We start from the raw sequence: 12,287 nt of genomic DNA, 5'->3' as shown, positions 1-12,287 counted from the left end.
AATTAAGTGATTCAATTTTTTTAATAACCCTAACGTCATTATCTACAACTTTCATGAAGACCATATCTTACGATTCGAAGAGTAAGTTGGTCAAATAAATTAATATTTGCAAGATATAGTGTTGTGACGAAATGGAGTGTTTGTAGGAGAAAATTCATATCTTACGGTAGGATACTTAAAATTTGTTGATTCTTAAATCACATAAAACTAGACTTCTAAATATACAATTCTTCTATAGACACCAAATCCTAATTAGGAATTTATCATGTTCAAACGCAGCTCCGAGGAAGGATATTCCGTTAAAAGAGAGTTCATCTCACCTACCATGGAAAGATCTAGAACCATTTGAAATCATCCATGACATCAAAATTCTCCATTGAATTTTTCAAGATCATCCTTTATGATTATGTTTATTTATTATTAGGTCCCTCCTCCACACCTATAAATACCCACCTTATTTCCTCATTTTATTCATCAAGCTTTCTTAAGCAACTCTTCTCTCTATATACTTCTTTACTCATTCTCAAATATAGTTTTAGTTTTAGTAGTATAAAAATACTACTCCGGTGATTCTTATACTCCGGGTAGTACACAGAATACTCCGGCGAGAAGAAAAGGCTAGGGGTCCAAGAGTATTCCAATTTGGAGTAAAGCTTCGGATTTAAGGTATGTAAGGACTTCATAGCATCGGATTGAGTTCGTCCATGCGCCCAATATTTAAATTCATTATAATTGAGTTATAGTTGATTTGTATCCAAATCTTAAATTCTAAATGAATTAATTCTTGTTCTATTGAGTTAGATATATTTATGCATTAATATTATTATTATTGTTATCTCTCATATTATTGGAATTATTATTCATGACTACTTTCCCATGAATCCTAATTGATTTGATGTTCATTAATATTTTTACACATGTTTTGAGTAAAGATGTTGGCTTTTTAATATTTTCATTGATAAAAAGAGTGATATGAATTAATACTATATATATATATTTTATTGAGTTTTGAAAGAGCAAAAGAGTTGAGTTTAAATGATTTTGAGTAAATGATGTTTTGAGCAAGATGTTTTTATGAGATCTAAATGATGTTTTTGAAGTATAATGATTGATGAAGAGGTAATGAGATGAGTTTGATGATTTAAATTAAAGTCTAATGAGACTAGATGATGAGATTAATATGAGCACATATTTTGGGAGTAGTATTGAGCACCGAGTTGGGTAAGAGTTTAATTGACTCAAACCCCAGAACTACGTAGCCAGCGTAGGATGGAGTCTATGCCTCTTAAGTCCCAAAAAGAGGACTTTGATGAGTGGATCCAAGATGGTGATGTCCTTTACACTGGCAAGATATTGGATGGATATGGCAACGACATCGCTTCGTTGTATCATCTCTAGCTCATAAGTGATGGTTGTCGGTTAGAGAAACTCCTCCCTTGTTCTTCTCTCTTAAGCTGAGGTTCTTTCGGAAACAGCTGCCCTACCTTTTAAGGTGGGGGTTAGGTCTACATACACTCTACCCTCCCCAGACCCCACATGGTGGGACTATACTGGGTTTGTTGTTGTTGTTGTATTATTATTATTATTACTTTTAAACTTGCATTACATATTGATGTTGAGATGATGTTGAGTTCTGAGCCGAGTCTTCCTGAAAGGAGTTTCTTGATATCTGTCCTTACTTTCCTGCCAGTTTACATACTCGTACATTCCATGTACTGACATCATTCAACCTGCATCATTTTATGATGCAGATACAGGTGTTAGAGATCCTCAACAGGCGCATCGTTGAAGATCATTTATTTTCAGCTATTTGGTGAGTCCTTCTTGTATTCGGAGGAACTCCTTATCCTTTTTTTTATTGAGTGTGATGTTTCTTTTGAGGTAGCCATGTACATGTCATTGGCACCATCTAATAGTGTTAGAGGCTTCATAGAAAGAGTTTGATAATGTAATTGGAGTAGTTCTCCTTTGAAATTACTTCTTCTAAGGATTATTTCTTTCCTTGATGTTGATGGTGAGCCCACATAAGTATTCTTATTTTCAGTTAAGTCTTCCGCTGATGAACGAATGAGTGATGAGACCAAGTGGTTCTCTCAGAGGCCAGAGATGGTTTCTGAGTGCCGGTCATGCCTAGGGTACCCTCTCGGGGCGTGACAGTATTACTGGCAAACTATGGTGAAATATTGCTTAGACTATGCTCGAAGGTGCAAGGCTTGTCAATTTCATGCAATTTTCATACATTAGCCACCCGAAGTATTGCAACTAAGGGTGATAATTTCCGCCCGTTTAAGTAAAATGAATCAATTTAGCTTATATTTATTTAAATACATCACTCATATTTTTTAAATGGGTAAATATGGATTGATCTATTTCAAAAGCTCATACAAAAATAGACAAAATGGGAAAAATATGGATATCCATATAAACTCTTAGATCACCCACTTATAATAAAAATTTCTAGTTGCACTAAAAATAATTTTTATATTTTAAAAAAAAAAGAAAATTAGGGTGGGATGATGGAGGGTGGGTGGTTTTTATTTTTGAAATTTTAAAGAAAATTTAAAAAATTTAGGAGGGGAAGTGGTGGAAGGGGGGTTTGGGTAGGGAATCCAGGTGAGGGGTGGGTGGGAGGGGGCCAAAAATATTGGGGTGATGGAGATAAGGGGGTGGGCGAAAATATTGGTTGGTGGGTGGGTGGATGAGGCGTGGGGGTGGGGGTGGGGGTGGGGGTTACTGGGTAGAAGAAAAATTAAAGTTTATTATTTAAAAAATAATAATTTAGGGGTGGGTTAGGAGTTGTATGGGTTAGAGCAATAACAATTGTGCTTTGATTTAATTTTGTTTTGGCTTTATGAGATTAAAGTGGGTTAGGTGATTTTTACCAAAACCATATTTGACCAAATCCATATTTACCCATATTTTATATGGGTGGATTGTAATTCAATTCCTTTTGGCTCAATCCATATTCAATCCATTCAAATCCAATCCTATCCAACCATTAGCCACCCCTAATTACATCCAACTATTGCATCTTGGCCATTTAACGCTTCGGGATTGGATGTTGTTGGATCACTGCCAAAGTCTTCTGGTGGACACTTGTATATCTTGGTTGCAACATATTACTTATCAAAATGGGCCGAAGTTGTCGCTCTTAAAGAAGTGAAGAAGGAGAATGTTGCAAACTTCATTCGGGTGAATATCATCTACCGATTTGGCATTCCTCACTACATAATAACGGATAATGGCAAGTCATTTGATAACAAATTGATGAACAAAATTTGTGATCTCTTTGATTTCAAGCAGCGCATATCTTCTATGTATCATGCTGCGAATGGGCTAGATGAAGCATTCAATAAAACTCTATGCAATCTACTAAAGAAAGTCATCTCCATGTCCAAGCGAGATTGGAACGAAAGAATGGAAGAAGCTTTGTAGGCATTTAGGACAACATACGGCACAACGACTCAACCAACCCCATATTCACTTGCTTTTGGAGTTGAAGCAGTCGTACCACTTGAGCATCAAATACCTTCCTTAAAACTCGCTATCCAAGAAGGGCTCACGGAAGAAGAAAATGCTCTACTGCATCTTGCCGAGTTAGAAGAACTTGATGAAAAGAGGATGGAAGCTCAACAAAATCTTGAATGTTATCAAGCCCGTCTAACTCATGCTTTCAACAAGAAAGTTCATTTGCAGTGCTTTCAAGTTAGAGATCAAGTCCTTGCAGTAAGAAGACCCACTATCACTTTACATAATTCTGGGGGTAAATTCACCTAGAAATGGGATGGACCATATGTCATGCAAGAATCATTTACAAATGGCGCCTACAAGCATGTCAATGCTGATGGTATGAGGATCGGTCCTATTAATGCAAAACTGCTGAAAAGGTACTTCCCTTGAAGAAAAATAACACTCCTCAAGGTACGAGTATAAACTACATGTTAATCCTAACCTGCAAAAGTATAAACTGTGTACGGCACCCAAAAAAAAATTCGCTGGGTTGAAAATCTCGAAAGAGACTGCCTAGGCAAAAGTTAGGATACAAAAAAAAATTACTCCTCCATAACTACATTGTGACTTGATCCTCTTCACTGAGGTACGCAGGTGCTTAGAATTATATTCTGAGTTCAGTTGCATGAGTGTCAAATAAACCACATGTTCCTACTTGATTTGTCACATGAAAGCCAATTCTATGAATACCTTTTCATCAACCTTCAGACTTGCACCAAATATGGTGACTTAATGAGGACAACCCCTATGTAATATGAGTTTCCCCAACATAATTTAAATTTTTCAAATTCTTCAAGTTTACAAGTGGAAGTTTCAAAACAACCTAGTTTGCAAGTTGAAGTCTTCAAATTCTTCAAGTCTCCAAGTGGAAGTTTCAAAACAACCAAGTTTGCAAGTTGAAGTCTTCAAATTCTTCAAGTCTGCAAATGGAAGTTTCAAAACAACCAAGTTTTCTAATTGCAGTCTTCAAATTTTTCAAGTCCTTAAGTTAGAGCCTCAAATCCACCAAGTTTACAGGCTTAAGTCTTCAAATTCTTCAACTCTGCAAGTTGAGGTCTCAAATCAAAAGGGTGAAGTTAACAAAAAAAAATTCTCCAAGCCTACGAGTTGAAGTCTAAAATTGACCAAGTCCGTGTTGAAGTCTTCAAATTCTTCAAGTTAGCAAATCAACAAAATTTGCATGCTAAAGTCTTCAAATTCTTAGAGTCTGCAAGTTGAGTTCATAAATCAAAAGGTTGAAGTCTTCAAAATTCTCCAAGCTTGCGAGTTGAAGTCTAAAATTGACCAAGTCCATGTTGAAGTTTTAAAATCATTCAAGTATACTAATTGAAGTCTTCAGAATTCTCCAAATATGTGAATTAGAGTCTTCAAAATTCTTCTAGTCTACGGGTTGAAGTCTCAAATTGACCAAGTCTAGAAGTTGAAGTCTTCAAATCCTCCGCATCTTCAAGTTGAAGTTTGGAATCCACCATGGTCGCAAAGTTGAGTTCTTCAAAGCCAATAAGTGTGTGAACTTCAGAAAATCTTCTAAGTATGAAAAGTTGAAGTCTTCAAATAAAAGTTATAGATCCATCGTGGCTGCAAATAGTTGAGTCTAAAAGTTGAAGTCTCTAAGTAGCAACCTTTCTTAAGGCGGGAATGCATAACCATTCCTTTTCACCTTAAGAATACCATAAAATTTACTTTCTTAGGAAGGAGATGCGTATCCATCCCTTTGCGCCTTCAAAATACCATATAATTACCTTTCTTCAGGCGGAAATGTGTATCCATTCATTTGCGCTTAAGAATATCATAAAATTATCTTCCCCAAAGTGGGGACGCGTATCCATCCCTTCTCACCTCAAGAACAAATTCTTGTTTTAAAACTCTCCATCGCATGGAGTCCACAAAATAAATATCAATTCCATGACCCTACAAAAAAAAGAAAAAGAAAAGGGGGGCGGGGAGAAATATCACACACGCACAAAAAACATACCTCATCATTGTTGCTTGCAAATCGGCTCCAGCGTTCTTCGAAAGATCCCACGAATTTGTGCTACAAGAACGAAAGATATGCATCTATTTATAGACCTCATGAAGGGGATACCCAATTTGTATCCTACATGAATTTGGTCCAAGTTGAGGCAGTGATATAAATTAGAATTCTAGTTGGATTGGTGTCCAAAAAGGTTATGGCTGAAAAAGAGTTTAATCGAAAGAAATTAGGTGACATACGTGGGAGTGAAGCAATTTAACTCGTGACTCAAAAGTGCAAATAACTTTACGTGGAAACTCCTACTTGGACATTAGCCTGACATCTAAATCAAATGAAAGAAGAAATATAGTTTTTCTTTTGCTAAGATTCTGTAAAAAATATATATCAAAAAAATTGGATCAATTAATTAATTAATTAAATTGTCCTCTTGCATGCTCGAATCTAATCCAACCAAAGATACCTGATTGCCAATAAATTTTATCCTACATAAATCATATTTCGAACATAGAGGGGAATTATATAAATTAATACTTCGAAACCTGTCATTAATAAGACATATATTTTGACAAGTTTTGAAGCAGAGGGCATTTGTAATCATTTAAAATTTATTAAATATAAATTTATAAAATGATTTAGATTATATTAAATTCAAGATATATTAATCCAAATAAATACTATGGATTTAATTGGGTTAATTATTTAAGTCCAATAAATATGGATTTAATTAAAGTCCAATTCTATTGGGCTAGTCCATTGATTTGGGCTACAAATTATGAATCCACTTTGCTAAGCCCTATATCATCTCATTCTAGAGGCCTATTTTGATGTCACGTGTCAAATAATGTGGCATGCCAAATCAAATAAAGAAGCCAATAGGGTCATGCCATGTGTCAAAATGACAAACCTATTCGCTAAAGCTCATTATGCCATGTCAGTTAAATCCGATTGGCTGAAGAAAACCTGTTCTTATCAGAATTCCTCTATTCCTCAACTATAAATAGGGGTCCTCATAATTCAAAAAAAGACACCAGAATTCTAACAAACAACCAGAGAGAGCTCGTGGATCAAACACCGCAGATTTCTCTACAAGCTACAAGTTCAAGTATTCAAGATCAACTTCATCATGTTCAAGAACAACTCAAAATCAAGACCACCAGATTCAAGAACAAGCCTCAAAAGCCCTTGAATTCAAGTACAAGTCAAGATTAAGTTCAAGAACAAGTGAAGATCAAGATCATCAAGTTCAAGAACAAATAAAGATCAAGACCACAAGATTCAAGATCAAGCCCAAAAACCCTTGAATTAAAGTAACAAGTTAAGATCAAATCCATCAAGTTCAACCAGATTCAAGATCAAGCTCAAGAGCCCTTGAATTTATACTCGAAAAGATAAATCAGAGGATACATAGAGATTGTAACACTCATTTTTAAAATCAAATACCTTAATTGTTAAGTTGCAGAGCATCACTCACCATTTTCAGAACTTCAAGTGCAATCACACCTATAGAGAGGCTAACTCTACAGCTGATACATTGTCCAAACACAGTCACAAATGCTCCAATCCATAAATTTACTTCACCAAGAAAGAGCTTCCCAAATAAGCAAGAGCCAATCTTGAATTAGACAAAGTTGGAATAGCTAATTTCAGAAGAAGTGACTCAAGAGGATCAAGAAACCACTATGAGCTCTCCTTTGCTACTTTTCTATTTTGGTGCTATGTTTTTCTTCACACTGGTTGTCCCAACGTGACAGTTATAACCTTTTGAAGAATCTTAGCTATGATTATATTGTAAAGGGGAGAGTCTCCCTTGTTTTACGCTTTCCTAGATACTTTGTATTGAGAAGAGTCCTCTCATAGGTGCATAGTTAACAAGGTACCATTGTAATGTATTGGGAGATGAGTTGGCAAACCATAGTAGGTTAGTCGACTCATGTACCACCATAGGATTGGAGGTAAGGTCTATGCCCCCCTCCTTGTACCTTTTGTTGTTTATATTATTCTAAGGCTTGGGGGTGTTCGGTTCAACCCTTGACCGCCACGAGGGGTGAGATCCTTGGGTAAGGTCAGGTTAATAAAAAAATACCACAATTATTCAGATATTTTCCAGTGTAGATTATTATTTTCTTGACACAAATTATATTGTCTATAAACTGTTTGTTATAAGTTTCAACATTTTGATCTAAACAAGATAATGGTATTCGATACAGTGTAAAAGGGCTATTATATTTTTCTAATTTATGAAATTATTCAACTTTATCCGCAATAATACTATCTGACTTGTTTTTCCTTCTTCGGTAAGAAAATTATCAAATATTTTCTCAAGTTAATGAGATGATATATAGTCACACAAATACTTATAGTTTATTTTAGCCGGCAAGTTCCGAAAGATTTCTTTTTTCATTCCTAGATATAATGTCCATTCCAACACAATCACAAGAATTGAGACATAACTAGTATAACTTATAATATTATAAAAAAATGACTCCACATAAACATGCGTTGCACATTTCATGAAATTAGAACCTTCAAAAATCTACTACTACTACTATGAGTTAACAATAGTAATGAATTTATTAACTCTAAAAGTAATGTATTTGTTAACTCTGAGAAAAATAATAGTTGCACAACGTCAAGGTAAAAAAATATTTGTAAAACCTCCTTATTTTGATTTTCTAAAGCATCACAATTATAAAACCTTACTTTATAAACATATAGAACAAAGTTCTTAGATCTAAAAAATGATAAATTAGAAAGACAAAAAAGAGTAAATAAAAATTACATCTGGAATGAAGAGAAATTAGAGGATAATAACTACAAGAATATACTTAGAAGATTAAATAACTTACAACTAATTACAACATTGAGGATCTAGATATGGATCTTATTCATAATATACGCATAGTAAATTCTATTGTATTTTTCAATATATCGTTATATTTTACTATATTTACAATAACAACCCAGTGAAATCTCATAACGTGGGTCTGGGGAGGGTAAAGTGTACGTAGACTTTACTCCTACCAAGGTAAGACGGCTGTTTTCGAGAGACCTTCGGCTTAATTTTTTTTTACTATATTCACAAAAAGAAATATAAATGAGTTGGATGAAATTAATGTTGTTCAATTTCGAATATAACACTAATTTTAAAAATACAATAATCTTTTGTAATAAGTCTCAACACTCTTATTGGAATATGAAAATTCTATTCAATATAAGGAAAAAGGCTAATTGTAACAACCCCTAAAATGTTGTATGCCGGTATTTCAATTCTCAATGAAAAAATACAGCCTCTGTATTTTGGGCATAACTTTTCATAGGTTGGTCCAAATTAGGTGATTCAAATTTTTGAGTAACCAAAACATCATTTCCTACAACTTTCTTGAAGAACACATCTTAAGATTCGGAGTATAAGTAGATCAAATAAATTAATCTTTGCAAGATATAGTACTGTGACGGAATTGAGTGTTTATAGAAGAATATTCATATCTCACTGTAGGTTGCTCCAAATTGATTGATTCTTGAACGATATAAAACTAGACTTCTATATCTACAATTCTTATGTAGACACCAAATCCTAATAAGGAATGTATCTTATTCAAACGTAGCTTCGAAAAAGAGTATTCTGTTAAAAAGAACTCATCTTACCTACCATGGAAACATCTAGATACATTTGACATCATTCATGACATAAATTATCCTCCATTTAACATCATCCATGACATCAATATATTCCATTAAATTTTCAGATTTTTCTTTATAATTATTTTATTTATTGTTAGGTCCCTCTTTCCCACCTATAAATACCCACCTTATTTCCTCATTTTATTCATCAAGCTTTCTTAAACATTTGTTCTCTCTATATACTTCTTCTCAAATATAGTTTTAGTTTTAGTAGTATAAAAATACTACTCCGGTTATTCTTATACTCCGGGTAGTACACAAAACGCTCCGGCGAGAAGAAAAGGCTAGGGGTCCAAGAGTGTTCCAATTCGGAGTAAACCTTCAGATTTAAGGTATGTAAGGCTTTCATAGCATTGGATTGAGTTCGTCCATGCGCCGTATATTTAAATCCATTATAATTGAGTTATAGTTGAGTTTTATCCAAATCTTGAATTCTAAATAAATTAATTGTTCTTCTATTGAGTTTGATATATTTATGCATTAATATTATTATTGTTATCTCTCATATTATTGGAATTATTATTCATGGCTACTTTCCCATGAATCCTAATTGATTTGATGTTCATGAATATTTTTATACATGTTTTGAGTAAAGACGTTGGCTTTTTATTATTTTCATTGATAAAAAAAGAAAGTTATATGAATTAATACTATATATATATTTTATTGAATTTTGAAAGAGCAAAAGAGTTGAGTTTGAATGAATTTGAGCAAATGATATTTTGAGCAAGATGTTTTGATGAGATGTAAATGATGTTTTTGGAAGTATAATGATTGATGAACATGAAATGAGAGGAGTTTGATGATTTAAATTAAAGTCCAATGAGACTAGATGATGAGTTTAATATGAGCACATATTTTGGGAGTAGTATTGAGCACCGAGTTGGGTAAGAGTTTAATTGACTCAAACCCCAAAACTACGTAGCCAGCGTAGGATGGAGGCTATGCCTCTTATGTCCCAAAAAGAGGACTTTGATGAGTGGATCCAAGATGGTGATGTCCTTTACCCTGGCAAGGTATTGGATGGATGTGGCAACGACATCGCTTCGTTGTATCATCGCTAGCTCATAAGTGATGGTTGTCGGTTAGAGAAACTCCCAACTGAGTAAGCATTGCTTATTACTATTATTTTTATTATTATATTTTAAACTTGCATTATATATTGATGTTGAGTTCTGAGCTGAGTTTTATTGAGAGGAGTATCTTGATATTTGTCCTTACCTTCCTGCCATTTTACATACTCGTACATTCCACGTACTGACGTCATTCGACCTGCATCATTTTATGATGCAGATACAGGTGTTAGAGACCCTCAACAGACGCATCGTTGAAGATCATTTCTTTTCGGCTATTTGGTGAGTCCTTCTTGTATTCGAAGGAACTCCTTATCCTTTTATTATTGTTGAGTGTGATGTTTCTTTTGAGGTAGCCATGGACATGTCATTGGCACCATCTAAGAGTATTAGAGGCTTCATAGACAGAGTCTGATGATGTAATTGGAGTAGTTCTCCTTAGAAACTACTTCTTCTAAGAATTTTCTATTTTTCCTTTGATTATGACAAGCCCACATTAGTATTCTTAAGTCTTCCGCTGATGAATAAATAAGAAATGAGACCAAGTGGTTCTCTCAGAAGCCAGAAATGGTTTCTGAGTGCCGGCCACGCCTAGGGTACCCTCTCAGGGCGTGACACTAATATACCTGTCTACTTTACGAAACTGTGCATCTTTATCCTAACTAATACTATTTGACTCATTTAGCTCTCGTCGATTTGGAACTTATAAAATTTTTATTCAAATTAATGCTTTCTTCTAAAATGATACTTTTTAATATCAAAAAAAAGGTTTAACATAAAATTCTCTATTTATTCTCAATCAGATAATTTATAGCCACATAATAATTATAGTTTATTTTAAACCACAGTATTTAAAAGTCTTCATTTCATTCCTAAATAATGTTCATTCCAACCCAATAAACTTGAATTGGTACATAAGTAGTGGTAAATTCCAATATTGTGAACAAAATGACTCAACATACACGTGCATTGCACGAGTCATGAAATTAGTAGCTTAAAAGTAATTTAGTATTAATAGGAGTTAGCAATAGTAATGTATTTGTAAACTCTAAAAGAAAAAACAGAGTTGTACATAGTCAAGGTAAACAAATTTTATAAAATGTCATCATTCTGATTTTTTGAAGCATCACTATTTTGGGACCTTACTTGATATATATATTGTTACGATCCAAAATTGAATGTGATGGCATTCGCCTAACCCACCAAGGCCTGTCAACTTAAGATTCCAAACACTTCAAAATAAATGAAAATAAGAGTCCAAACACAACTACACACTTGCACTCAGACAACCCAATTTATATAGTTTATATTACAATTATACTAGAATACTAGACAGTCCACAAGGAGAAAGTACATATTATACTAGAATACTAGACAATCCACAAGGAGAAACTACATATACATTCTCACCACCATATTCAGGCAAACACAGGAAATCTTAATCATAATCAAACACAAGATGAAATAGATGCAAAATGCAATGTCAAATAATGCATATCTGTCCTACGATACACATTCGTTGATTACCTCAGACCGAAACCCATGGGGGCCTCACATAAATCATGTATCCGCCGCTTAAGTGAGACCCATCACTTAAATGTGATACTAAGTCTTGGGTGGTTTATAATCTATTTTTTCGCTTATCCTTATCTACATCATATTAGACTTTACATTTCCACTTTTATTTTTATTTATTTTGAAGTGTTTGGAATCTTAGGATGCCTCACCTTGGCTGGTTAGGTGAGTACCATCACATCCGATTATGGTTCGTGACAAATGTATATATATATATATATATATATATATATATATATATATATATATATAAGTGTTGAGATATAAAAAATAATTAATTAGAAAACAAAAAGAAATTAAAAAAAGTACATCTAGAATGAAGAGAAATCACAAGATGATAACTTAAAAAATGAGCTTAGTATCTTGGAAATCTTACAACTGAGTACAATATTGAGGATCTAGATATGCATATTATTTATAATATAAGAATCGTATTAGTAGATAATTCATGAATATAAATTAGATCCATCAAA

General features: G+C 33.7%; 1 long non-coding RNA gene across 1 annotated transcript; it reads left to right on the top strand.

The window, feature by feature from the left end:
* Positions 1–9,336: 9,336 nt before the first annotated feature.
* LOC129901708 (uncharacterized) lies at positions 9,337–10,716 on the top strand. Its single transcript, XR_008769923.1, has 2 exons — positions 9,337–9,498; positions 10,460–10,716. It is a non-coding gene; the product is annotated as an uncharacterized LOC129901708 (long non-coding RNA).
* Positions 10,717–12,287: the final 1,571 nt, after the last annotated feature.

Source organism: Solanum dulcamara, chromosome 8 (assembly GCF_947179165.1).
Source record: "Solanum dulcamara chromosome 8, daSolDulc1.2, whole genome shotgun sequence".
NCBI classification, from domain to species: domain Eukaryota; kingdom Viridiplantae; phylum Streptophyta; class Magnoliopsida; order Solanales; family Solanaceae; genus Solanum; species Solanum dulcamara.
The sequence above is the reverse complement of the archived record's forward strand: the minus strand, read 5'-3'. Positions and strand labels throughout refer to the sequence as shown.